The sequence below is a fragment of the Xenopus tropicalis genome, chromosome 2, assembly GCF_000004195.4.
Source record: "Xenopus tropicalis strain Nigerian chromosome 2, UCB_Xtro_10.0, whole genome shotgun sequence".
Classification (NCBI taxonomy): domain Eukaryota; kingdom Metazoa; phylum Chordata; class Amphibia; order Anura; family Pipidae; genus Xenopus; species Xenopus tropicalis.
The window spans coordinates 27,286,761-27,313,955 of NC_030678.2; the positions used below are offsets into that span (position 1 = coordinate 27,286,761).

Here is a 27,195-nt window from a genome sequence, read left to right on the forward strand (position 1 = left end):
CTTGCTGCAGAGCTCTAACACCCCATAGCACAGAATGGAGTTTGACTGCTCAAAGCAGTTGAACACATTCTGAGATAGTGATCAAAGCATTGCATTTTGAACTGCTGGTAGAGGTATGGGACCCGTTATCCAGAATGCTTGGGACCTGGGGTTTTCCGGATAAGGGGGTCTTCCCGTAATTCAGATCTCCAACCTTAAGTCTACTAAAAAAATGATTTAAACATTAATTAAACCCAGTAGGAGTGTTTTGGCTTCAGTAATGATAAATTATACCTTAGTTGGGATCAAGTACAAGGAAATGTTTTATTATTAGAGAGAAAAATGAAACCATTTTGAAAAATTTGAAATATTTGATAAAATTGAAGTCTATTGGAGATGGCCTTTCCGTAATTTGGAATTTTCTGGATAATGGGTTTCCAGATAAGGGGTCCGATACCTGTAATATATATTTTCCCCTTAGTGAAAGAGGCAAGGAGTAGAGTGGAAGATTTTTTAACAAGTTTTTCCTAGTGCAATAATGTCTCTTAACAACAAGACAAATGAAAGCAACCAATGTCAGTCTTGAACTGTATCCCCACCATTAGTGATGAGCGAATCTGGCTAAAATCCGCAAAATGCATTTATTGCGCAATTTTTTTGTCGCGTGTCTTTTTTTGCAGCAACTGTGCCTATTTATGACGCAGCTGCAACTTTTTTTAAGGTGTCTGCGACTTTTTTTGACGTGCGCCAAATTTGGCTGCGGATTTAAAAATTCACTCAACACTACCCACCATTATTTATGCTGATGGGTTTATTAATTCAGTAATGAACACTAGTAGCACAGCAGCAATAAGTATAGGACCAAAAGGCATGTCCAATATCACCATAGCTGCCTACACATAAAACTTTAATTTTAATGTAATGGGGCCCTCAAACAAGCGTATGGACTGACCAAGATCGGATCCCAGTGAATCAAATCAATAAGTTCAGAGCTAAAAATATTTGTGGCCTGTGGGCTCCGTGGTGCTGTGTGATGCTCTCTGGCCCACACCACAGGCTGCACCATCAATGCTCTTATCTTGCAATATAATACTTTGTCCTACTGGCTAAATGATCAGATCATTTTACCTAAATTGCTAGTTACACTGGCGGGTCTGGTTATTTCATTTGGATTTCAAGATCCATGGCTAATTTGTCACAGAACCAGAAAGTCATATTGCCCAGTAACAGCACATTTTAGTCTTTTGACAGTTGGTTAATGACGTGGTACCAGTGGGACCCTAGAAGCCTGCTTGGATGTAGACCACATACATGGGCCGATGCCATCATTAGCTGAACAGATTTTCCAACACATCTGCTCAGTTTCTAAACAGATTCTAAGTGGTAAGGCAGGTTGGCTTGGACTTCCACACTGGCAGATTTTTGGCCTGTTGGGTTATAATCAAAATATACTGGCCCAGCTTATGATTTCATTCCGTGCATTTTTAAAAAAAATGATGCTGCTCATATTGTAGATTTTAACTTTATTTGCACATTCAGTACAGATATAGAAACTGTATCAGCCAACTGAGACGTGGCAAATCCATCATTTTGTAGCCCTTTTTTGAAAGATTATTAACCAAATATTATATCAGTAGTATCACATCCTCTTAAACCTGATTGATCCAGTTATGAAATGGACATTCTGATGTTGAAGACATGTTGAATCTTTTGGGTGAAAAAAGTAATCATCTTCTACTAATGACTTGAGAGAACCTGTATGTTCCATATAGCCGTGAAGGAAAATATAGGTCAATAAATAATTAACCAATAGAAGATGTACTTCATAATTAGTGACCAATCAAAGAACTTTACCACATACATATCAGTAAATATTTAAAATACTGGAATGTTAGTAAATGTTAACTAGTTTGATGACATTTTCATTACTACGCTGATAGCTATTTCACTCCCAACTCCCACTTTGACAGACATTCTTTGAGGCACTATAAAGTACCAGTTGCTACTTGGACAGAAACATACTTTTTCACGTCTTATAAAAGTCCATATTCCTTAAATATCATTGTGAAGTGCACCAGGTAGGGGCACATTACCCAGAGCCCGGGGGGGGGGGGGCAGGGCAACAAGCTGAACTTTGGAGTGCAAGAATTGGAGGTTTGGGCCCAGGGGCACTTCCTACATGAGCCAAGGTGAGAATCTTCAACAAGGGGGTGAGGAGGGTTATTGCAGTGGGGTGGCCTAAAGTCTACTACTACTTAAAGTCTACTCAAAAAAATAAGACCTCCAATAAGGGGTAATTATATCTTAGTTGGGATCAAGTACAGGTACTGTTTTATTATTACAGAGAAAAGGGAATCATTTAACCATTAAATAAACCCAATAGGGCTGTTCTGCCCCCAATAAGGGGTAATTATATCTTAGTTGGGATCAAGTACAGGTACTGTTTTATTATTACAGAGAAAAGGGAATCATTTAACCATTAAATAAACCCAATAGGGCTGTTCTGCCCCCAATAAGGGGTAATTATATCTTAGTTGGGATCAAGTACAGGTACTGTTTTATTATTACAGAGATAAGGGAATCATTTAACCATTAAATAAACCCAAAATGGCTGGTTCTGCCTCCAATAAGGATCGATTATATCTTAGTTGGGATCAAGTACAGGTACTGCTTTATTATTACAGAGAAAAAGGAAATCATTTTTAAAAATTAGAATTATTTGCTTACAATGGAGTCTATGGGAGATGGGCTTTTTGTAATTCGGAACTTTCTGGATAACGGGTTTCCAGATAAGGGATCCCATACCTGTACAGAGAAAAAAGGATTTTTTTTTATTCTAAATATAATAATTAGATTATAATGGAGTCTATGTGAAGATGACCTTCCCATCATTTGGAACTTTCTGCATAACAGGATGCCAGATAATGGATCCTATACTTTTTTATTTTTTTGTTTATCATCTACCTATTATCTATCTATTTATCATCTATCTATCATCTATCTATCTATCTATCTATCTATCTATCTATCTATCATCTATCTATCTATCTATCTATCATCTATCTATCTATCTATCTATCTATCTATCTATCCACATATACAGCTATCAAATTGTGGCATTCTTGATCTACTTAAGAAATTAACAGCACATTATGCTTTGGGTCATGTGTAAAATAACAGACAGGCTGGCTGGTCCAAGGCTCTATTTGGCTAAAAGAGGGCTTAGTGAAGGGAAAGATTATAGATTTAATTTGTAATTTGGGCAAAACTAAGACATGAAAGACTTAAACTGAGACAATCAAGTCAAAGAGGAACTTGGCATGGACATCTGAGGAAAAGGATAAACTATGATCTAAAATACCACAGAGTGCGAGTATTACCTTTATTATAGCATGAATATAGGTGTTTTCCTGTGTTTTGAGGTTATCTATAGGACCCCAGCTGTTTTTTTATTTTTAGAGCATTATTAGAGAAAACGAAATATAGCATTTACTGAAAAATGTGTGTGCTAAAGAATATGAAACATTATTAAATATTAATTATAAAGAGTTCTGTGCTAAAGAATATTTTTTATTATATTTACTTAGCTGATAAAGAAAAAAAAATCAGGAGATTTCCGGAAGTGGAGGCAAGTAAATCACCAGGACCAGATGGCATACACCCACAGTTACTTAGAGATGTTAATGTGATAGTACTCAGCCCACTATATTCTACCATAGCAAGGACTCTATGCTGCCTGCCATAAAACGGAAGAAAACAGTTAGCAGATTAACTACCAATAATACCCGGTTGGGTTTATAAACTGTGTATATAATATAAGCACATCCATACTGTCAGTATGATCCGGGGGTTTTATTGGTCTCAGCAGTGACCTCTTCCACGTTAAACATTGTCGGTATGTGGCAATATGGCTACATGAGAGATAATCATTTTGTACAAATATATGCTATTATATATACGGGCAATAATCTTCTACCAGGGAGTTGTAGTTGTAGTACTAATTACTTTACGGTATATATAGATGAAAACCATCATACTCAATGGCACAGGGTTTGTAATTTTTTAAATCCTACTTGCATTATCTGTACCCACAGGGCACATCACATACACATTGTTATTGCTGCAGAAGTACCTGCACTAACGTTACCAGATTTTTTAAATAAAATCCGGGGACAGAACAAAAAATGGCTGTACATTTAGTGGACTGTGTCCAAAGTTTATGTAGAGCTCAATTTCATATATGCCCCAATTAAGCGCTGCCCATTTTCCCCACTCTCAATCTTTCTACTCTTTCCTAGGCTAAAGGAAACATTATATATAATATAAATGCATGTGTCTGGCACCCCTGTACCCCTGCAGTGAATATTTAAGTACAACTTGCACATGTCCAGCTTTAGGAATTAAAGTTTCCAAGACTGGCAATCTGTGGGTTCTGGCAAATGCCAGAGGGGCTGCTGTAAGATACATAGACAGTCACTATTTATTGGGCTGGTGGGGGCTGTTTGGGCCTCTCTGTCTAAGAAATGCCAGGGCCTGTTTTGAAGCCCTCTTTTGCTACTGCATGAGATCTAGCACGCATTCACTTGCATGTGGCGCTACAGGAGTCCTGTGCCTCCGCTATATGGAAGAGCAGGTAAACTGATAAATGGCGTGCCTCCACCTAGGGTCAGGACCGGTTGAACTGCGGTACCCCTCCCTGGGAAACTTCTCTGGTCCACAACACACACAGGAAAGGTTGATGGATTTATTGGCAGGGCGCTATACCTTTAAATTTGTATAGATACAGCCTGCCAGCCAGGGGCAACTTCACTCACATTACATAGCTGGTACTTTTTGAACTGCTGAGGGAAATGCCCACTTATGTGGCAAGTGCTTCAGAGTCTTGAGAAGAACTCCCTTTGGCTTTCCGTGCCCTGAGAAGAGCACGCTTTACTCTTCAGAGCCCTGACACCCTAAAAGAGCACACTTTCTGCCACTGGGGAGTTCCCAATTACTTTCTTATACAGAACATGGTGTGAGCTACCAGCACCTTGCTTGTCTCTCTGCTTCCTTGTTCCAGTAGCACCTCCTTCTCACTTCCTTCCTGTCAGGGTGGGGGCTCCTCCTCCTTGCACAGTAACGACACAGAGGAGATACAAGTGTACACAGCTCCTAGAGCAGACTGGGACCAAAAAAAATCATTTGAAGGGCCACATTCAGCCTGGGGGCCTCCAGTTGGACAGCCCTGATGTAGAAGACAGGATTTGTTAAAGGAGATGTTCACCTTTACACCATAGTCTGAATTTGAACAGCCCCTGCCAGGAAAAAAAAACATATTTATAGATCATCTTTACTACAGTATCTAAAACTTTCACCAATCTGCTCTTTGCTCTCTCTATAGGGGATATCCCAGACCAGGACTTGGCAGGCATCTGAATAAAACACTGAACTGGTTCTGTGCATGCCTTATTTCTTCTGCTGCATTAGCATATCTTTGATATCATTGGCTGGCAAGGTGTAGCCAATCTGGTCAATGAAATGCAAATGCAAGTTGGTGTTGGCGATCCCTTCCAAAGAGAGAGCAGAGGAGAAAGAGTTTTAGCAGCAGAATGTTTTTTTCTGACAGGGGCTCTTCAAATTTTGCCTTTAAGACAAAAGGTTGAATTTTATGGTGCTTTTATCTGTCTTACCTACTATAGTATGATGAGGCAGAATTGGAGGGCAAATAGTTAAAAAAAGATAAAGAATGAAGGCCAATTAAAAAAGTTGCTAAGAACAGGCCATGACTTTTATTACACTACGCCTGTTGTGTTTTAAACAGCTTATCTGCTATATGTTCTTAAAAATAGGTTTAGCAGCCATACTGCAACTTGCATGGCAGCTCCCACGGCTACATAGTAACTTGTTTAAATACAATATATTTGATCATCTGAAGTAAACCAATGCAGAGTTAAAGAAAAAGTGTAAAGAGAAAGATACCCCCGCCTAAGCTTGAGTATCTGTCGGCAGTCTGGGGAGATTTTATTCCCTATGGGTTTTTTTTTATTAACCCTATAGACACCCAAGAGCTGCCATCTTAACCACAGGCCATCAAGAGCTAAATAGTAAACACAGCCCTGGTACTGACCCCATAACAACAACTCAAGCACTATTTAGGTCCATCAAAATGACCACTTTGCCTTTTCATTTATTGATTTAGTGACATTACAGATTATCTCTGTGTGTCTGTCCAAACTCAAAATAGTGAAAAAGAAATGTATTTAGTAAACAAAACACACACACACTTCCCCTTGTACCTATTTGGAGAACTACAGAAATCTCCCAATGGCACAATTTATACGGAATAAAAATAAACACACAGTTGAAAAAGAGAAACCACATCACCTCAGTTGACCTTCTCTAAACATAGCTCCTTTTAATGGCTTTTATGCATTGTGCTGGTTCAGGAGAGAGACATTTAAAGAGACAGCGTAATAAAAGGCAATATAAAAAAAACATGAAAATAATATTCACAGAAGGTGGAGGGTTTAGCTCTTCAGCCAAAAAGGTCTACTGAGGCCATTGCTCGCTTGGGAAAAGAAGAAGAAGGTTCTTCAAAGGTTTATTATAATGACGAATCCAATTAGAATGCCAAAGCAATGGGTTTTTTTTGTTTTGCAGTGATGAACTCCATTTGGTCCAATAAAACAGATTTGAAATTCATTCATTTTATACAGAGTATTAGTTTGCACCTGTGTTACAGTACGTCTTTCTATTAAAGGGTTGGTTTACCTTTCAGATAACTTTTAGTATGTTATAGACTGGTCAGTTCTAAGCAACTTTCATTTGGTTTTCCTTGTTCATTTTTAATAGTTTTGAATTGTTTGCCTTCTTCATTAGACTCTTTTCCAACTTCTTTTGACTTGACTTGGTCACTGACCCCGGCAGCCAAACAACAATTGCTCGGTAAGGCTACAATTTTATTGGTATTGTTACTCGCTTATTACTTTTCTCTCTATTTGGGTCCTTTGCTATAAATATATTAGTCTCTCATTCGAAGCACTCTGTGGTTGCTAAGGTAATTTGGACCCTAGCAACCAGATAACTGAAATTCCAAACTGGAGAGTTGCTAAACAAAAAGTGAAATAATTAAAAAATAATAAAAAATGCAAATTGCAAATTGAGTGCTGTCTGGCCGGTGGCCCATGGTCCCCCATTGTGTGGCCCGCCATTTGTCTGGCTGGTGTGACTGTTTACCCCCTACATTGTTCACATTTTAGATTCAGGCTGTAAGCCCCTTCACTGTTCACATCTGACTGCTCTATGCTACCTGGGGGAGGTGAACCTGGCGGGTCTGTTCTGGGAGTTTGTTACCATTTGGAAACAGTTGCCAAAGGGTCCCTGGGTCCCTAATGGACTTAATTATGAGCTGGGGTGGCTGTGCTATCCACTTCTTTCACATGAGTGATGGTTGATATCCTTGCAGTTGGGTTTTTGCTGCCCTACCACCATTTACGTGGGTATGATCTTAAAAGCTCTTGTGATAACACGGGTGTGGTTTAAAAAAAAAGAAGTAGTCAAAACTGGCTTCTATGATCAGGTGTTGGCCCTCGCTACCAAGTTGGACAGCACTGCTCTACTACTAACTAAAAGTTAACTTAAAGATAAACAACCCCTTTAATTTAGACACACAGATGTCATCAATTTCACTACAGATTTATTATGTTAGTTTGTTAGTCTAACCAGTTGGGGTGCTTCACCCTTCTATATAGTTCTTTAAAATTGCACCTTAGAAAATTAATTACTTTAGTCAATTTGTTCTATAGAATTAATTTATTGACTACATTTCTGGAAAAGATGAAATTATCTATTTGTCAACAGTTTCAGCTATTAATTTATCACACAGTGTCTGTGGTAGTACGTTTTTTTTCCTTTTGGTTAAAGCAGCCTTGAGGATAATTCATGTACACGTGGATATTTTCATTAAACCTTTTAAGCACGTGGGGCCTTGGGTATAAGAGGTGCTATTAATGCCCCTGATTCAGCAGTCGATAGCAGCAAATACACACATATTTGAATAGTTCCTGTAAGCTGGACCTTGAGTATGTAAGAGGTGCTATTTATGCTTCTGATTGGCAGTGAATTCTTCTGCAGATTTAATAGAGCCTCTATGCAGAGCTTTCATTCAGCTTGCCATTAGATACCTTATCGCAACCCATAGATATTGTCTGACATCTGAATGCCAAAATGTATTTCTTAGAATGCCTTTTATTATTCCCACATAGTAACCTGGTTTGAACCATGGGCATAACATGTTTTTACATATTTTGGCTGAAATGACAACAATGGCTTTTTATATTAGGGAATTACCGTACTCTTACAAACAGCGGAAGCATCACATTTATTATATTAGCTGGACCTAGGCCCCTCTACAGTTTCTATTGATGGAAAGCTTACTAATTCGGCATGCTGCCCTGGGATAAAAGTTGACTTAAACTTCTCAGACACTTTATTTCCAATGGCGAAACCTCTAGCTCTTTCTTTTGTGATATTGCCAAAATGTGCTCCTTTGGTTTAACATCCATACATAGCAGCAACATACATCCCATTCATTTCCTCACCCTATCCCAGCTAGACACCAGCCAATTACTTCTAATGAGTCTCCCAATCTTGTACCTATCCCCAGTTTAACCAATTTTACACTCTGCATAGTTACATAGTTACATAGGGTTGAAAAAAGACCAGAGTCCATCAAGTGCAACCCATCCAAGTAAACCCAGCACACACAACCCACACCTACCAATCTATACACTCACATACATAAACTATATATACAACCACTAATACTAACTGTAGATATTAGTATCACAATAGCCTTGGATACTATTTAAGAACTCTTCCAGGCCCCTCGTAAAGGCATTAACAGAATCTGCCATTACCACATCTCTGCAGCTCAAATGCTTTTGCTCTCACCTAAGAGCCGACTCCTCTGCTATTAACGTGTATTATGATGAATAATAACTTACAAAATCCTTCTCTTAACTTTCAGAGCTCTTCACTCTTGCAACTCACTATATCTCTTTGCTTGTGTCTGCATATGTTCCTCATCTTCTCAGCCGTCCCTCTCCTAGCCACCATCTTCTCATATAATCCACATGTGTTTCCATAAACCTTTGTCCCTTGCTGCTCCATATCTCTAGATCCCATTCCTGTATTGCTCCGTAAGGAACTCACCATCAACCTCTTCAAACTAACCTCAAACCCTAGCTTTTGGAGAACTGGCGCAACATTGTATTCAATCTGAGCACTTTGTGATTACCTGAGAAATATGCAAAACATAAAATAAGTTTAACTCCCTTAGGATGTAATTACTTAAATAAACACATAATATAAATTGCATAAAATATACCAAAAAGGCTCAAGTTCCCTAAATACCTGATATTGTATCGGTGACGTTGAGCTGTTTGTCTGTAAATCCGAGAGATTTGCTCCCTGACCTGAACTTCATATTGCCATTTCCCCAAACACATTCTGTTTGCCGTCACAATCTCAGTGCGGCAACTATATTTGATTGTGTAATGAACATGTTCAAAGTTTAAAATATTAGGACAACGGTGCAGTATATTTGGAGAGAACAGTCCAGCAGATTCTGAATTAAATGTGCAGTGTCATCAGACATTTTCTCCCTACTCTTGCTAAACAGACAAAGTGTAGTTCTCACTGGCTTCCATATGGTGCACCATAAGATCCAGACATCCTGTAGCCACAAGTCTTTTCATTTAAGCTGAGAAATAAATCTGCGCTCTAAGCAAATATTATATCCAGAAACCTGTCCCACATCACGTGTTCCAGGGCTTCTTGTCCTTTCGTACAGACTTTTGCAGTGTAATTATTTTATTTATGTTTCCCACTTTTATTAAGGTAGATTTTTTTTTGCTTTCGTTCTACTTATTTTACAGCAGTTTTCTGGGGCTGTCTTATTGATTTTTGTTGGAATGAGTACTGATATGATCTGCTTGACACCCTTGAATATTATAGATCTTAACCTTTGTTAAAGTCCCTTTGCCCATAGCAACCTATCAGACATTTGCTTTCAATTTCTAAATAGTAGTAGACTGATAAGAACTGATTGCAGAGTGGTTGCTATGAGCAGCTGCAGTTGTGCAGTTTAGCACTTATTTAGTATGAAAAAGGGATACTGTCATGATTTTTATTTTGTACTTTTTATTTCTAAATTTCACAGTTTACATAGCAAAAAAATCTTTCTACCATTTCAACTTTTATTCTTGAACCAACAAATGTATTTTTAGCTGTAATATTGGTGTGTAGGCGCCATCTCAGTGCATTGTGCCTGAGTCTGAGCTTTCAGAAGGAGCCAGCGCTACACATTAGAACTGCTTTCAGGTAACCTATTGTTTCTCCTACTCCCATGTAATTGGAGAGGTCATGGCTTGGGTGAGCCAGACTTGGATTTTTAACAGTAAGTGCTATTCTCATTTCTATCACTAGGGGCATGGGAGCATTTTTAGCAATGCTCCCATGCCCCTAATGATAAAAATGAGAATAGCACCAAAAATATTTTATATATATATATATATATATTTTTTTTTTTTTTTTCTCATTTCACTTTACCAACTTAGACTATTTTGTGGAGATCCATCACATAAAATAAGATTAAGAAACATTACAGGTTGGAATGTAACAAAATAGGTAAAAAGCCAAGGGGGGGGTGAATACTTTTGCGAGGCGTTGTATATATTTTTTTAAAAATGATTCCAGAAATTAAAAGTAAATAATACAGTAACATCAGCGTAAAAAGAAACATTAAATAATTACTTAATTGTAATGTTGTTAAATGTATAGTTTCAATATCAATGAATAATAAAAGGTGAGACTGTCTCTTTAAATGGGTATGGGGGGTGTAGAATATTAGCTGGTTCATGTCTGATTGGAAGTTGGTAAAGAATATCATTAGCATTGCATTCAGTAATACAGAAGGGGCTGCTTGTGTTTTGAATACAAAACTTAGTGATGCGCCATGCAGCAAATTCAAATGTTCTGTCAAAGCAGAAAGCCCACACCTTCCCATTACTGGCTGTTACACAGCGAGCCCACAATAACATGACTGACAAGCCCTGTCTCATAGCTCTGTGGGTGGGCTCCACTCTGTACAAGCTTGTTTCTATTTTATAACAACATACTGCTACAAGCATAGAGAACATCTTCCCTTGTGTTTCTCTGCTATAATTTGAAACACCAGGGCAAAGTGCTAATAAAAGAAAGGGGCCTTAAACTGACATTGGGAAGTTCCACCCCCCAACCCTCCTAACCAAGCATTCATATCAGAGAAGAATTTCATGGCAGAGTTTCATATGACTCCCTGACAGTGTCCTTTCAGAACTGTATGCATGGAGGCATTGTCTTCTGGGAAGGTCTAAGTTCAGGCATGGGAGAAAATATCCTAAAGAGCTTAACATGAACCAAAAAGCTGATCATGGAGGAATTTTCAATATATTTAGTATCACATTCATTATTTCTGTCACAATAAGCATATTAAGTTATTCAATACATTTCTTAGAGAATGTAAGATGAAAAAACAGTTCAGGACCTTAGCTGTCTCCATATGTAGTAGTTAGATGGCATTAGGCTAAGGTTTGAGCCTAAGCACAAAAAATCACAGCATTTGTTTGAAGTATCATCATACTCTTATATTTCCATGCAGAGTTGTGTTCAATATGGGGGAAAAGTATGCTATGGTGTATAGCAGTGATCCCCACCCACTGGCTCGTGAGTAACATGTTGCTCACCACCCTTTTTGATGTTGCTCCCAGTGGCCTCAAAGTAGGTGCCCATTTTTAAGTCTCTGGCTTGGAAACAAGTTTTGGAAGCACAAAGATACAGTTTTACTCCAAGCAGAGCCTCCTTCAGGCCAGCAGTCCACCTGGGGCTACCAAATAGCCAATCACAGCTCTTACTTTGCATCCCTAATGCTTCTGTGGCTCACCAACAGTTTTAACATCTGAGTGTGGCTCACGAGTGAAAAGGGTTGGGGATCCCTGGTGTATAGTGTTGATATGTGCAGGTTGTGAGAACCTTCCCCCTGCTTTGCTTAAAATTTGTCATATCCGGCTTGTTTGTAAAATCATTCATTGACTGTGGCACTATATCCACTGCTGGTTTCTTGTAAGAGGCTCGTCAGACTAACAGGAGGCTTTTTAGGGATAGTTAAGAAAAATAACGTGGAAAATAGTGGGGGCAAAATCAGTAAGGACTTAGGGAAAGCCACAGGCTTAGTGTATATATTGTCTTGGACATTCCCAGGTCTGGACTGGGATCCAACAGCATCTTAGTAACTATATTTCAAAGCACAAAACATAACTTAAACATAGAAAGGTTTTCAGTAAGTGAAAAGCTAAAGGCTCTTTATATCCGTAAAGAGACAAATGGTCCAAACAAGGAGGTTGATTTAATTTTCCCTATTAAAGTTCATATATGTTTATAAAGGGTTGTCCACCTTTAAGTTAACGTTTAGTATGATGAAGAGCGTAATATTCTGAGACAATTTGCAATATTTGTAGTTATAAAATGATTTCAGTTTTTGTAGCTCTCCAGCTTGGAGTTTCAGCAGCTATTTAGATACTAGGATCCAAATTACCTTAGCAACCAGGGTGTGGTTTGAATGAAAGATTAATATATGAATAGGAGAGGACCTGAATGGAAAAATAAGTAGTATAAAGTAACAATAAAAATCAAACTGGGTCTACGCAGAGCTCAGGGATCAGTGACCCCCTTTTGAAAGCTGCAAAGCGTTATAAGACAAATAATTCAAAAACTGACTCTCCTAGAGTGGCTTGAATTACATATGTTTTATATTATATTGTTTGCAGTATTGTGATATTATTATTTATTTAAGTGTCAATATCTGGTTTTTCTATGGAATCATTTTTAAGATATGGGGATCCATTTACTGTTATCATTTTATGGTATCTCTCTATATAGGCTGTAGAAACATTTGTAGCCCTTTTAACTGGTCCTGCTCCCCATAACCATGCTCTCCTGGACTGCTAGACCTCAACCCTTCTTCTTATGATATTGACATATAGGGGAAGCTGAGCCAGTTACATCTACATAGAAGATTAATGTGGGGGTGGTTAATGGAAAATAAGATATATATAATTCCTAGTATCCTATACGTGGATTTCTCCATGGATAGGATACTAGGAATTAAAGTGGTTTCTTGTTTGTGAGGTGCAGACCCAGCTGCCTTTTGCTACTACGGACAAAAATGGTTGTTGCCCTCCCTTTTTCTCTATTTCCACAAGATTTTTTATGTATTTTGCACTTGAACATCAGCTCTGAGCAGAATGTACAGATGTCCATTTTGTGTTCCAAAAGAGCTCACAGCCCTATCCAACCCCGTTAGCAATCAAGTTGCATCCTCTATTTTGCCGTTTAACCAGAATTTACCAGAATGAGAAAACGTCAGAATTCATCTTTGTTTCCGAAAGATTTATTTGATTAAGCAAAGGACCAAACCCGAGAAGCTCGCTAAATGTATATATATGTTAAAAAGTAATGTGTTACAGATTTAAAGAAGTGTTAATACAATTAGCAGCCACAAAAAGGAAACAGATGAAAAAACAATCAATAGTTAAAAAAAGCCCCAAGTTCTGTAACTTGCCAACAAGAATAATGCATTTAAGAAGTTAAAAAAGAGCAGGATATTCCCTGCCAGCTGTCTGTCTAATATGGTAACTAAAATCTATTATTCAGTTCAGGTTTTTGGCTAATTTATTTTAGTTTTAAAGCCAATGCTGAAGTTTTGCTCCACTAAACACAGATATTTCACCTAGTGTCCTGAATTAACCCAGAGCGCTAACACCATGCAGGACTCCAGGAAAATGCTAGGGAGAGGCAACACACATTAATGGCGTTTTACTGGGATAAATCCACCATCCCTGCTCCAGCTATTACTGAGGCACAGCTCCAGCATCTGCTTGCCCCACTAGCAGGAGGGGACTGAGAGCTGTTACACTTAAAATCTTGTTTCACATAAAATGAAATAATTTGTTTTTATTAAACTAAAAAAATTGGCAGCAGTATTTATGATGAACAAGCTCTATTTATTTATTTTCATAAAAATATTTTTTTATTAATGGGCTTTAAGATGGTGAACAATGGAATCCCAGGTACTAAGTTCAATTCTGTCCCTGTGATTGTGTGGTTTCCTCCTGGTCCTGCTTTTTCCTTCCGCACTACAAGCAGTACAGGCAGGTTAACTGGTTCCTGATAAAACTGACCCTACTGTGTGTGTAAATATCATAGGGGCCAAGATTACCACAATGGAACTACTTTATTGTATAAAGTGATATTTCAGGTTTGAAATCTGTAATATGAAATGCTTGGGTTTTTCAGATGAGGGGGTATTTTTGTAATTTAGATCCCCATACCTTAGATATTAAATAAACCCAGTAGGATTGTTTTGCCACCAATATGGATTCATACTGCTTAGTTGCCATCAAGTACAAGCTACTGTTTTATTATTACAGTGAAATCAGTTCTAAAAATGAGAATTATTGGCTTAAAACAGATTTTATGAGAGACAGCCTACCCGTAATTTGGAGCTCTATTTCCACATACTTAGGGGCTGATTTACTTACCCACGAACGGGTCGAATGGAGTCCGATTGCGTTTTTTTCGTAATGATCGGTACTTTGCGATTTTTTCGTATGTTTTGCGATTTTTTCGGATTCTTTACGAATTTTTCGGATCCAATACGATTTTTGCGTAAAAACGCGAGTTTTCCTATCCATTACGAAAGTTGCGTAAAAAGTTGCGCATTTTGCGTAGCGTTAAAACTTACGCGAAAAATGCGCAACTTTTCGCGTAAGTTTTAACGCTACGCAAAATGCGCAACTTTTTACGCAACTTTCGTAATGGATACGAAAAACTCGCGTTTTTACGCAAAAATCGTATTGGATCCGTACAGAATCCGAAAAAATCGCAAAACATACGAAAAAGTCGCAAAATATTCGTTTTCAAGTCGGAACTTTTCCAATTCGGGTCGGATTCGTGGGTTAGTAAATCAGCCCCTTAGGGTTGGCACATTTTAATTGTTTTAAGTCTGGGTGGGAATATGATGGGTGATGTCAGGGGTGGGTGAGGATTTGTGGGCGGGCCAGTGACATCAGGTGGGCGGGCTATAACGATCAGCAATTCGCTGTTCACTGCATCATTTATGTTACAGTTACCCAAACATCGGGCTGTCGGGGTGAAAACCGAACAGGTATCAACCCTTCCCATACCTGTAATTTACTTCATTGTCAACAGTGGGGAGTGGTGTAAATATTGTAATAAAGACAATTAGCAAGTGGTTTTCTAATGCTAAATCCATACTGTGCCATTCCTGTAGCTGTAAGGAACGTGTCAGTATTGCTCAAAATGCATCATTGCACCACTGATTTAGTAAAATGCCTCCCCAAGCTGCCCCCACCCCTTACCCCATCCTGACAATGCAACACGGCACATGTTACTTGAACACGTAGAGCTTTCTGTCAGCCACGCAAGGTAGGTAGCCGTAAGATCCTTCCATAGGCCGGCCAACACAGGAAGCCTCTCTCTAGACACTGGACACTCTTCTGTATTAGGTACAATAATTGTTCTTAAATGTATTTTTGTTTCCCAAAACATATTGATTAGGGAATTCAAGGAAGAATTGCATCTAGTTCATAGTATTTTGCCCACTGGAATCAATGTTTGGGGATAGGCTTGCTAACTGGCGGGTATTTCACCAGCCTATCCAGTAATGTGCCAGTCAAGGCTAGGACTGGTATTACAAATTTACAAGCATTTGCCAGATAATTTGTAATCCCTAATTCTTTTGCCCTCGGCCCATCTTGTATCCACCTAAACCCTTCTCTTCACTCCCCCTAACTTGGTACCAAACCCAAAGTAATGCAGTCCCTTCATGCTGCCCCCCATAACATCATAATTTCACCCCCAAAATGTCACTATTTGGCTGCATTCTGCCCTGCTGACCTTATATCCTCGGCTTGAAAGACCAGAAATAAAATAACAATTTTCATTTTACCTTATCAGAACAAAAGAATAGGGCAGCTACATTGTATAGCAATAACACATTTCTGCATAACAGGGTCTTCTGAGCTATAGAGTTGTTTCGTTACAGTAAAAGCATTAATGTATTATTTAGAAAGAATTCTTAATTAGCCTTTTTTAATGTGCCAAGCTGATTTTTCCTTATTATTCTTGGTGAGAATTTTTGGGAAATGAAATACAAATATTTGCCCTTCAGAATGTTCACTTTGTCTTCACACAGACATTAAACCGATGAGAAGTCCTAGGAAAATAAAAACTTTCTGGATTAGCATTTATTGTAAAAAGAAGAGTATAGCCATAGAATAGAGATGCATATATTACTTTTTAAGAAGACATACTACAGAAACATTGCCAGGGAACCTGCAATTTATGATTTTCCGTGCAATATAAGATTTAGTAGACCCATATACAGTACTGGACTCAGATAATTAGGGGTCTATGATGTGGCACGTGAGCTTGCATATTTTGGCAAAAGTATTCTAACACATAATTCACCTAATACGGGTATAGGACCAGTGATCCCGAATGCTCGGGACCTGGAGATTTCCAGACAAGGGGTCTTTTTATAATTTGGATCTCCATACATTAAGTCTAGTAAAAATCAATCTAGTTTAAAATCATTTAAATATTAAATTAACCCAATAGGATTGTTTAGCCTCCATTAAGGATGAATAATATCTTAGCTGGGATCAAGTACAAATGTAATGTTTTATTATTTCAGAGAAAAAATACATGGTTCTTTAAAAATTAGAATTATCAGTTTAAAATGGAGTCTATGGTTGCTGGCCTACTGATAATTTGAAACTTTCTGGATAAAGGGTTTCCGGGTAGCGTGTCCTACTGGGGGTAGTTTCTAGCAGCTGGCCAAGTACAGATTGGGTGCTTCTTGCAGTTGGCCACCACTACAGTATGAGGTAGACTGGACTATAGTGATTTCTTACCTTGTTTCATATTTATTCTATAATATAGATCACTAGCTAAACAGAGAACCTACGTGCCTAGGATAGGTCCCTTTTGCTAGTACTGACTAGTGGTCTGTCCTATATGTATATGTAAAAATTTACCCTTTAAAATGTGGTTGGACTGGGAAATAGATCACTGGGTGATGTGCCTCCATTCCTGGAAGATACCAGTTGCATAGTAGCATACCTTCTGAGCAAGTCTATGGGACATCTAATTAGCCATTTTGTGGCTGCCCTGGGAACAGTGTGAATGGAAAAGGACTTGGAAATGTAGAGCCTACATTGCCCTATTTGCCTGAACAATACCATTGTGTATGTACAAAACTATACCCAAAAGTATTATTTGTATAATCTTTATTCCTTATTGCTTTCTGTCCTAGCTGACCAATGGGCTCCTTATTCTTGCCTGTACACAGGTTTATAATTCTTGGCCTTTATGGAAGTTTTGGGGGTTAAGAAGAGCACCTTTGGTGAAGCAGAAGATAATATGGCAGTAAATTGTGGTTGAGATCGTAAGATCTCATGAGTAACACACTAAATCGTAGTGAGATGGAAAGGCTAAATCACTAGGGGGTGCCAAATGTTAGGCACCCCCCAGTGATTGTAATCGCTTACCTGAAACCCCCGGCTGGTGCCCCTGTTAGGAGAAAACTGCACCGGCCCGGGGTTAATGCAAGCAAGTGATCTCGTTCCTTCTCCATTTGCAGCGATCCCGGGACCCACACATGGGCATTTGCATGACTTTCCACTCTACTGCGCATCTGTGAAGACTGAAGGAGGAAGAGGAACGCTCATCCTTCTCCTTTAATTAAGAAGGATCTGGGGGGTTTTGTAGATAACAAGAGCAGTGTCATTCTGTGGCTACTAAAGAAAATAAAGTGCTGTCTTGTATAAAAAAGGGCATTGACTCCAGGGATGAGAACATAATTTTGCCCCTTTATAGGTCCTTGGTAAGGCCTCACCTTCAGTATGGGGGCAGTTTTGGGCTCCAGTCCTTAAGAAGGATATTAATGAGCTGGAGAGAGTGCAGAGACTGCAACTAAACTGGTTAAGGGGATGGTTAAGGGGATGGAAGGGTTAAACTATGAGGTTAGACTGTCGAGGTTGGGGTTGTTTTCTCTGGAAAAGAGGCGCTTGCGAGGGGACATGATTACTCTGTACAAGTACATTAGAGGGGATTATAGGCAGATATGGGATGTTGTAGCATTATACTGTATAATGAATCTTTACCATACTTTTTATAGTATTCTCTAGGCTAAACTACAAGTACATTGGTATAGTTTGCCTCCCAGGAATAATTTAAAAAGCAGCAAACTAAAATAACTTAATCTCCAAGTTTTACTCCCTGCCTTGCCAACTCTACTCTTATTACTCTGTACAAGTACATTAGAGGGGATTATAGGCAGATGGGGGGTGTTCTTTTTCCCCATAAAAACAATCAATGCACCAGAGCCCCCCCCCTTTAGATTAGAGGAGCGGAGCTTCCATTTGAAGCAGCGTAGGGGGTTTTTCACGGTGAGGGCAGTGAGGTTGGGGAATGCCCTTCCTAGTGATGTGGTAATGGCAGATTCTGTTAATGCCTATAAGAGGGGCCTGGATGAGTTCTTGAACAATCAGAATATCCAAGGCTATTGTGATACTAATATCTACAGTTAGTACTAGTGGTTGTATATATAGTGTATGTATGTGAGTGTATAGATTGGTTGGTATGGGCCTATGTGTGTGTGTGTGCCGGGTTCACGTGGAAGGGTTGAACTTGATGGACTCTGGTCTTTATTCAACCCTATGTAACTATGTAACTACGAGTCAATATGAAGGATGTACAAACTGTGTGCTCATGTTTTTTATGAGAAAGCTGCAATTGTGAATTAAGCTACTTGTAATGGCATTTTATGTGGTTGTTTTATAACCTGTGTTAATGGTTGCTTGATATTTATATTATTTCTTTGTGGAGGCAGATATTTTATTCTTGAACTGTATGACATGCATAATATATAATAAATTGGCATCTGATTAGATAATACTAACAACAAGAGGTAGAAACACAAGCGCCAGAATAATTCTAAATGCTATATTCATTTCAGCCCAATCAATGTAACAAACTGAAACTTCACATCTTTCTAAATTCTATAGGTACACTCCTCCTTTAGAAATATAAGAGCAATTGATAATGAATACTGGTGTTCTGGACTAAATAAATAAAATACAAAATAACACACTAAAAGGCAACACCTAAAAGCTCATATACTTATATAAAAAAATAAAATCTGTAAAATCTGAGGACTGCTGGAGAAGCTCAAAGCAGTTATATTTAAAGGGAAAGTATACTAAAAGAATTTAGAGAGGTTTTACATTTCAGTGCATTATAATGAATGGGTCCAAAGTTCACTTTCTAACGCAGATGTCCATAGAGCAATGCGTAAAGGAAATATTTTTAAATAGTATACATCTTGCATTTAATTCTCTTTATGACACAGCGGAGGAGCTTACTAATGTATAGGACCTTTCTTCTCAGCACATTTATGTTAATAAGAGTGTGGGGTTTCTTACTGAATATACTTCACATTGAAATCTCTTCCTGACCAACAGCTTGTCTCTATCTGTGCAGCTGTATGGAGAATGTTTTGGCAGCTGCAAGCTATGTGACAACTCAACTACCACCTTAATGTAAGTGCAAACACACAGGGTTGACAGAACATACTTTACTGTTCACACAGGTTGAATAGGGAACATTTTTTCTCTTTAGGGTTCTTCTATTTCTATCTTTATTTGTACGTTTTTGGTCAAACAACCACTACAAATTATAGGTTATGTATAACCTTGGAGACCGGAGATCAGAAGAGTGTACCGCCAACACAGTGAAGGCTGTAGACCTGAGTTGGGTAAAAGTTCTTCTTTTCTCTGTGAAGTGAACCAATAATATTATATCATTATCTGCACGTATGGTTGGTCACTGATCTGACTGATACCTGTAATTTAGATATTGATTGGGCATGGGACCGGGTTGGCCATTTCATCTGTCAATGTATCCTGTCAGCCAGTTCATGGTGCACTTACAGAATAGAAAGTGAAGAAGAGCCACAGCTCTATGCTGTCTCCCAAATGACCGTAACAATAGAAAGGCCGTCATACCATACGTGGCTCCTCATACCCTCTCCATCTGGCCTGTCTATGGCTTTTATTTTACTACATACAAAATATTAGGGCAACAGAAAGACTGCCTGCCCATCTCTGTGCACACAAGTATTTTCTTTTATGGTAGAGGATACTGCAACCAATCTAATCAGAGACTTCTGTGCAGCATTCATGAAGGAATACACCTAGGAGGAGTTCTGTGCTTATCTTCTGCTTCACTTTACTTAAGCCGCACAAACTTTACCATAGTAATATCCCTGTGTTAACAGCCCTTTTCTGGAATCCAGTACTAGGTTACTCTGGGTTTTTCTCCATCCAGAGGGTTAATAAACTTTGAAGACTTGGGCACAAGTGGATGATCACCTGGACATCCATGGTCATTCCCATGTATGACCATGGATGTCCAGGTGATCATCCACTTGTGCCCAAGTCTTCAAAGTTTATTAACCCTCTGGATGGAGAAAAACCCAGAGTAACCTAGTACTAGTTTCTATTGCATTAGAAACCCTTGGGACTAAAAGTCATTAATTATATTAGTAGGGTTGCCATCTGTCCAGTTTTGACCCACATAGCCCAGATTTTGAAGTGGTTGTCCTGGTGAAAGCTGCCTGCCTGGCTTTCCAAATAAGCAAATGCAGACAGGACTCCCCCTGATTGACACAGCGTTTTAGCAAATGCCAATTGCCACTCACAGTCCTGCCCATGACATCGCTGTCCATTGCCGAGTGCAAGCTGCTGAACGGTGGCGACCCTATATTGTAGCATTATATTGTATAGTGAAACTTTACCGTACTTTTCATAGTATTCTCTAGGTTAAACTACATTGGTATAGTTTGCCTCCCAGGAATAATTTAATAAGCAGCAAAGTAAAATAAGTTAATCTCCAAGTAACTGACATGTTTTACCCCCAGCCTTGCCAACGCCACTTCTCAGCAGCTGGAGACAGCTAATCATCCGCTACACAAGGAAAGCATAAATAAGACAGCATGGGGGCACTTGGAAATCTCTAGGTTTTCTTTACCTGCAAATTAACGTATTTATTTTATGGAGCCAATAACAAACCCACATTAAATAATATGTGTTTGATTTACATACTTCAATTAAAAAAAGAGCTGTAGCATATTGTAACCACCAGGATTACCCCACTCCCGCCTATGTAAGGCTCATTTCTTTTCAAAGTAGCGGCATTGGATCTCTTATCCAGAAAGCACAGAACCTGGGGTTTTCTGGATGTGGGTTCTTTCTGTTATGTGGATCACCATACCAACATCTACTAAAAATCATTTACACATTAAATAAACCTAATAGGAACGTCACCGATAGGGATCCATGCAACTTAGTTACTTTTAAGTACAAGGAACTGTTTTATTATTACTGAGAAAAATAAACACATTTAATTTTTTTTTTAAATTAGAATTGTTTACTTATAATGGACTCTTTGGTAGATGGTTTTCCTGTAATTCAGATCTCTCTGGGCAACAGGTTTCTGGATAACAGATCCCATAATTGTAGTTTTTCAATTTTATTTTCCATTCACTTTTTTTTTTCTACTTTTAATGTATTTATCATATCAAGATGCACATCAATCAGTTATCAATAAGGGTCAAACCCAGACCAGTGATGATCTTAATATTTGGAAATAATGATGGCATTCTCAAGGTTTATTAAATATAGGTATAGGACCTGTTTTCCAGAATGTTTGGGACCCGGGGTTTTCCGGATAAAGGGAAACTATAGCTTAAGTCTGCTCAAAATCATTTAAACATTGAATAAACCCAATAGGACTGTTCTGCCCCCAATAAGGGGTAATTATATCTTAGTTGGGATCAAGTACAGGTACTGTTTTATTATTACAGAGAAAAGGGAATCATTTAACCATTAAATAAACCCAATAGGGCTGTTCTGCCCCCAATAAGGGGTAATTATATCTTAGTTGGGATCAAGTACAGGTACTGTTTTATTATTACAGAGAAAAGGGAATCATTTAACCATTAAATAAACCCAATAGGGCTGTTCTGCCCCCAATAAGGGGTAATTATATCTTAGTTGGGATCAAGTACAGGTACTGTTTTATTATTACAGAGAAAAGGGAATCATTTAACCATTAAATAAACCCAATAGGACTGTTCTGCCCCCAATAAGGGGTAATTATATCTTAGTTGGGATCAAGTACAGGTACTGTTTTATTATTACAGAGAAAAGGGAATCATTTAACCATTAAATAAACCCAATAGGGCTGTTCTGCCCCCAATAAGGGGTAATTATATCTTAGTTGGGATCAAGTACAAGGTACTGTTTTATTATTACAGAGAAAAAGGGAATCATTTTTTTAAATGTAAATTATTTGATTAAAATTGACCCTATGGGAGACGGGCTTCCCACAATTCGGAGCTTGCTGGATATTGGGTTTCCAGATAAAGGATCCTATGCCTGTATGTGAGATTTATTAAAAAATAAACTTTATAGTGGAGAAAATCCCCCAATTCTTTAATTGATCTATATTTAATTTTTCTCCAATTACCCCATTGTGACTCTAAACATCCTAGAAAGAAAAGCTTGAGGCGAATCATTTTACCAAAGTCAAAGTTTTCACTTCTTTCTTTCTTTCTTTCAAGGAACGAGTAGTTTAAAACTTACAGTAGAGGCGGGGAGGGGCCTTGCATCGAGCCCATCGCAGTGTTGGAAGCTTTACAGATTTATTTTTTTTTTCACTTACTTGGAGAAGCTTACGGCACTACACTCCCCGCACACTTTTTTTTTTTCCTCTTTTGCCTTTGGTTATTGCCGTGCACCTACTATCAGGAATTTTAATTCCGACGACACCAAACGAGATTTGAAAGGGATCTGTTATACAATACCCAAGCAAGTCTGAAAAGAAAAACTATTGGCAGCTTCTGCAATTCACTCCTTGTATGTGAGAGAGGAAATCATTGTCTCGTTTAACTCTTTCAGGGACGGGAAGGCCGGCAGTGTGCTAGGTGGCTTTGTATTGTCTTTGCAATCGGTAGGAGAGGTAACCTGGCGTCTGCGTTTGGCGTACGGCACCCAACTTAGTTTGGGAAAATGTTAGGAAGGGCTAGGAGCTGAGAGGTTAATAGTTTGCAAAGTATTGCAAGATATTTATTTGACTCTTGCTTTTAATCGGAGAACTTTCCAAAGACGGATTTTATGAACCCAGCTGGCCGCATTTCGTTAGAAAGGGGGTTTCTCCCTCTTTCTTTCTCTTTTTTCTTCTCTTAAGTTGCTGTGCAATTGAATCAGATTTACTCAGGACAACTCCACATTCCTAGTCATCATTCTATTAAGCAGCCACGATTCCATCCCTGGCTGATGGGCAGAGAAAGTGGGCAGTTTGCCAGGTAGACGTTTCCATGACTCCCAACCCCCATAGGTGATGCTTTTTTTTTTTTTTCTTTCCTTTCCCAGCTAATTTAATGAAGAGTGGGCTGAGCCGGGAGTATACAGTAAGCTAGACAATAGCAGCCTTCGTAATATCAGCAGAATGGTTTATGGGAATGCTCTCCCCATTTGGCAGAGGATCATGTGACCTTACGGCTGAGATTTTGTGTTGGTGCCAAGGGGACCTGGAAAGCAGCACCCGTGCTGACTTTTTTTTTTGCCTTTTTTTTTTCTTTCATGGCTCAGAAAATGGCGGATCTTAATACTTGACTTTAGCCAGACTCAGCAAGCGATTCAGCTTTGAAGCACAACTTTGCTTTTATTCTGGCTCTTTTGGCAGGCCACCAGGAGGCTGTCCCTTTCACGCCTGATAAATTTTGCTGCTTATCTTCATATGGAAAAAAGGACAATATAAGCAATATTAGCTACTAATAACCAATTTTTGTTGAAGTAAAACTGGACGTGCCGTGCATTGCTCATCTTGTTGAATCTTCACGCCGTTTCAGTTGCAGAAACTTTTCTTCTAGTCTGTAAAGAGCCGGCTGATAAAGCGGGCAAATGGGGTGACAGCATTAAACATGAGCTCATTTCTCCACAGTGCAGCACACTGGCACCCTGCCTCTTTGACCCTTTTGCTCCTGTAGATCTGTGAAGTCTCTTTTTCTTAAAAAAAAATCAGTGCAGACGACAAGTCTTTTCTGGATTTTTCCCACCTATGTCGCCGCTTGGGCTCTTGCGGCAAGGATTGGTGCAGATTTTGCGCAGTGCTTTGTGCCTGGAATTCTGAAAAGAACCGAACAGAAAAAAAAAAGGCTTCGTGTGTCATGGTCCTTTTCCTTTTTTTTTTTAGAAGGAATGAGAAACTCAAGAGGTTAAAAATGTCACAAAAAAGTAAGGTTTTTATATCAAGATATGCAGAAGAGTCAAGATTTTCACAGGGGACGTTCTTAAGCTCCCCCCCACACCATGTTCAATTTTTTTTTATTGTTCCTTTGCCCATATGTGACTCTACCACTTACTATTGGATAGAACGTTTCATTGCACGGCAGGTATAATATTTAATATAGATATTTTATCTCTTCTTTGCCTTTTTTATTGAGCTTGGATATTTGTTTGCACAGATTCTCTTTACACCTGAGGGGCTTTTAGACTTGCTAAAACTTTATACTGTTGACCCCTGTACCTTGTAACTTGCTTAAAATATATTGGCTGTCATATACTAACGTTAATAATGTTGTTCTTTATGCCTTTCACATGTAAATTGCTGTTTTATATTTCTGTCGAATGACACCAGACAGTCTGAATGATGTCAATATTTTAAAGCAATTCCTTTTTTTCTTTTCTTATTATTTTTCAACTTTACAACATTCCGGAACCGTTCCGTTCATTTGTTAATTCTATTTCGTGAGATATGTTTAATGAAAGCCATTAAAATATGGTTTATTTGTGCCTTCAGTGCAACACTGGGCACGCAGGCTGAGGTCATTGCTGCTGTGCCGAGTTTATATTTCGCTTGTCTCTAACTTGTTGTTTTAGAAAATCTAAATAAATGCGTTAGATAGGACGAAAAAAAAACCCCACAGAATAAATAAAGTTGCTGAAAGTGTGCGCAGCTGTGCCTCTGACTTATGAATGCATTCATAATGTAATAAAACATTTTAATAATAGTTCTTTGTGTTATGTCATGTGAAACTTTAAAGCAAATTCCGAGCAACAACAAAAATAATAACAGGCCAGGTACGTCCTATATAGGGAGTCGTTGTTCAATTGCATCCTTTTGTAAGGGAAGGCACAGGGTCCTAAGCGAATAAAAAGTAATATAATATAATAACATTAGAAAAGCTAAATGTCAGTGGGAGCCTAATTCCATAAATTCACGTCGCACCTTCTCATCTGGCAAAGACGTCATTTCCTGCTATATTTTGCACATTTCCCCCCTTCGTCGCAGTTGATTTTGACAAATATTCCTGCAAATTATCTGTAACAGAGAGTCTTCAGTTATAACATGAAGTTTCCTTTGTATGGTTGTTAATAAAGGTGTGAGGGGGAAGAGTAGCTGTAAATGGTACCCTATATACATTTCTCACAGCTGTATGTGCCATAAATATATATTAACTGTGAATGAATAAACCCCAGATGGACATAATGCCCTTCATTTGTTTATGCCATTCATGAGGCATTTTACCCTTTATATTTTAAAAACAGAGACAACAGTATAGAAAAGTTGCCATGAAACATAAACGTTGCAAAAAATAAATATAAATAAATAAAATAAATATTTTTGGTTTACTGTGGTTTTTTTTTAAATTATAATTTGATGGTTGTTTCTATACACTATTAACAGAATTCTCTCCTGATTTCAGTGAGTAAACAAAGAGAGACGAAATTAAGGAAAAGACAGATGCCCTCCATTCTGGACACTAACCAAGGTAATGAAATAAACATATGTTTAGCATTGGCCTAATAGACATATCAAGTCGTTATTTTAAGATGCAAATATTGAAAAAGTTGCCTTCTGTTTGGCGACAAAATTCTTCATTTCCAAAGATTTATGCATAAAATCATCAGTGAAGAACTCTTGTGTTTCCAAGATGTTTTGTGGTATTATTTATTTTAATGTGTGCGTGTGTGTATATATATATATATATCAGCCAGAAGATCCATTGAGATATTTATATATATATATTTATGGGTTTTTAAACCAAAATCAGAAGTTTGTTTTGAGCATCTGTCGTGCCAAAACGAAAACTCGTGAAGTTCAACAAATATTCCAACTCAAATTATCAAGAGTATTTTGGGGAATTTTGATGAACTATTGCCTCTTGTTCCTTTGCTAAAGTTCACCTTAGCGTTTCATCATCCATTAATTTACCCAAACTGAGGGAAGCTGGTGTTTGCACAAGGTTTTCTGCCTAAAAATAGCTGCCTCTGTTATAAAAGGCGGCTCGAAGATTTATGTGATGTGGACTGATGATACGAATTTTGTATCACTTTTTCTTTACTTTTTTTTTTTTTTTAAGATGTCGATCATTATTGAGATTTCCAAAGCTGTGTCCCATCATGCCTTGTACAACATTGCAGGAGAAAGGGCGGTGACAATGAGCTCTGTTTCGATAGAGATTTTGCATCAGTTGCAGTCTTTTGGTGTCTGCTTTCATGGCAGTTCAGTAGCTGAGAAATTATAGGTTACAGTTTATATAGCCCAGTTGATCTACAGCTGGACACGTCTTACTATGCCAAATGCAAATATATTTTGCAACAATATCCATAACTAAATATTAAGCACTTTATTTAACAGCCAAGTGTGTGTAAAATAAGTTTGGAAATATTTTTGGATTAATTCTGTGAGTGAAAAATATTCTAACACTTTCTACTTTTTAATTTATAAACTGATCTCTATTATCCATCATTTTGCACGATACCATCTTTATTCAAACCAATGACTCTCAAGCATTTCCCAACGTTCCCAAATTGTGTGTTTTTTGTAATAAATATGTTTTAGAAATGATACAAGTAAACAATTCGGTTTTTTTATGCCTGCCTGTAGATTGGTTTCTTCATTGCAAATCTCTATACATGATTAAGTTCTGATTAAAAAATATTTTCTTTTCTTGCAGCCAATCAGTTTTCACTATAGAACCTGTAT

The 27,195-nt window shown here is 38.2% G+C and overlaps 1 long non-coding RNA gene across 3 annotated transcripts in view; it reads left to right on the forward strand.

Moving 5' to 3' along the window:
* LOC116408765 overlaps positions 1–27,195 on the forward strand; it is a 220,437-nt gene that overhangs the window by 103,958 nt on the left and 89,284 nt on the right. For 2 of the 3 annotated variants that reach the window (XR_004221212.1, XR_004221214.1), the window contains one exon: positions 25,913–25,978. This is a non-coding gene — a long non-coding RNA (uncharacterized LOC116408765). Of the gene's footprint in view, positions 1–22,873; positions 24,599–25,912; positions 25,979–27,195 lie in introns of those variants that run through there. The other variant, XR_004221213.1, reaches the window with a different exon arrangement.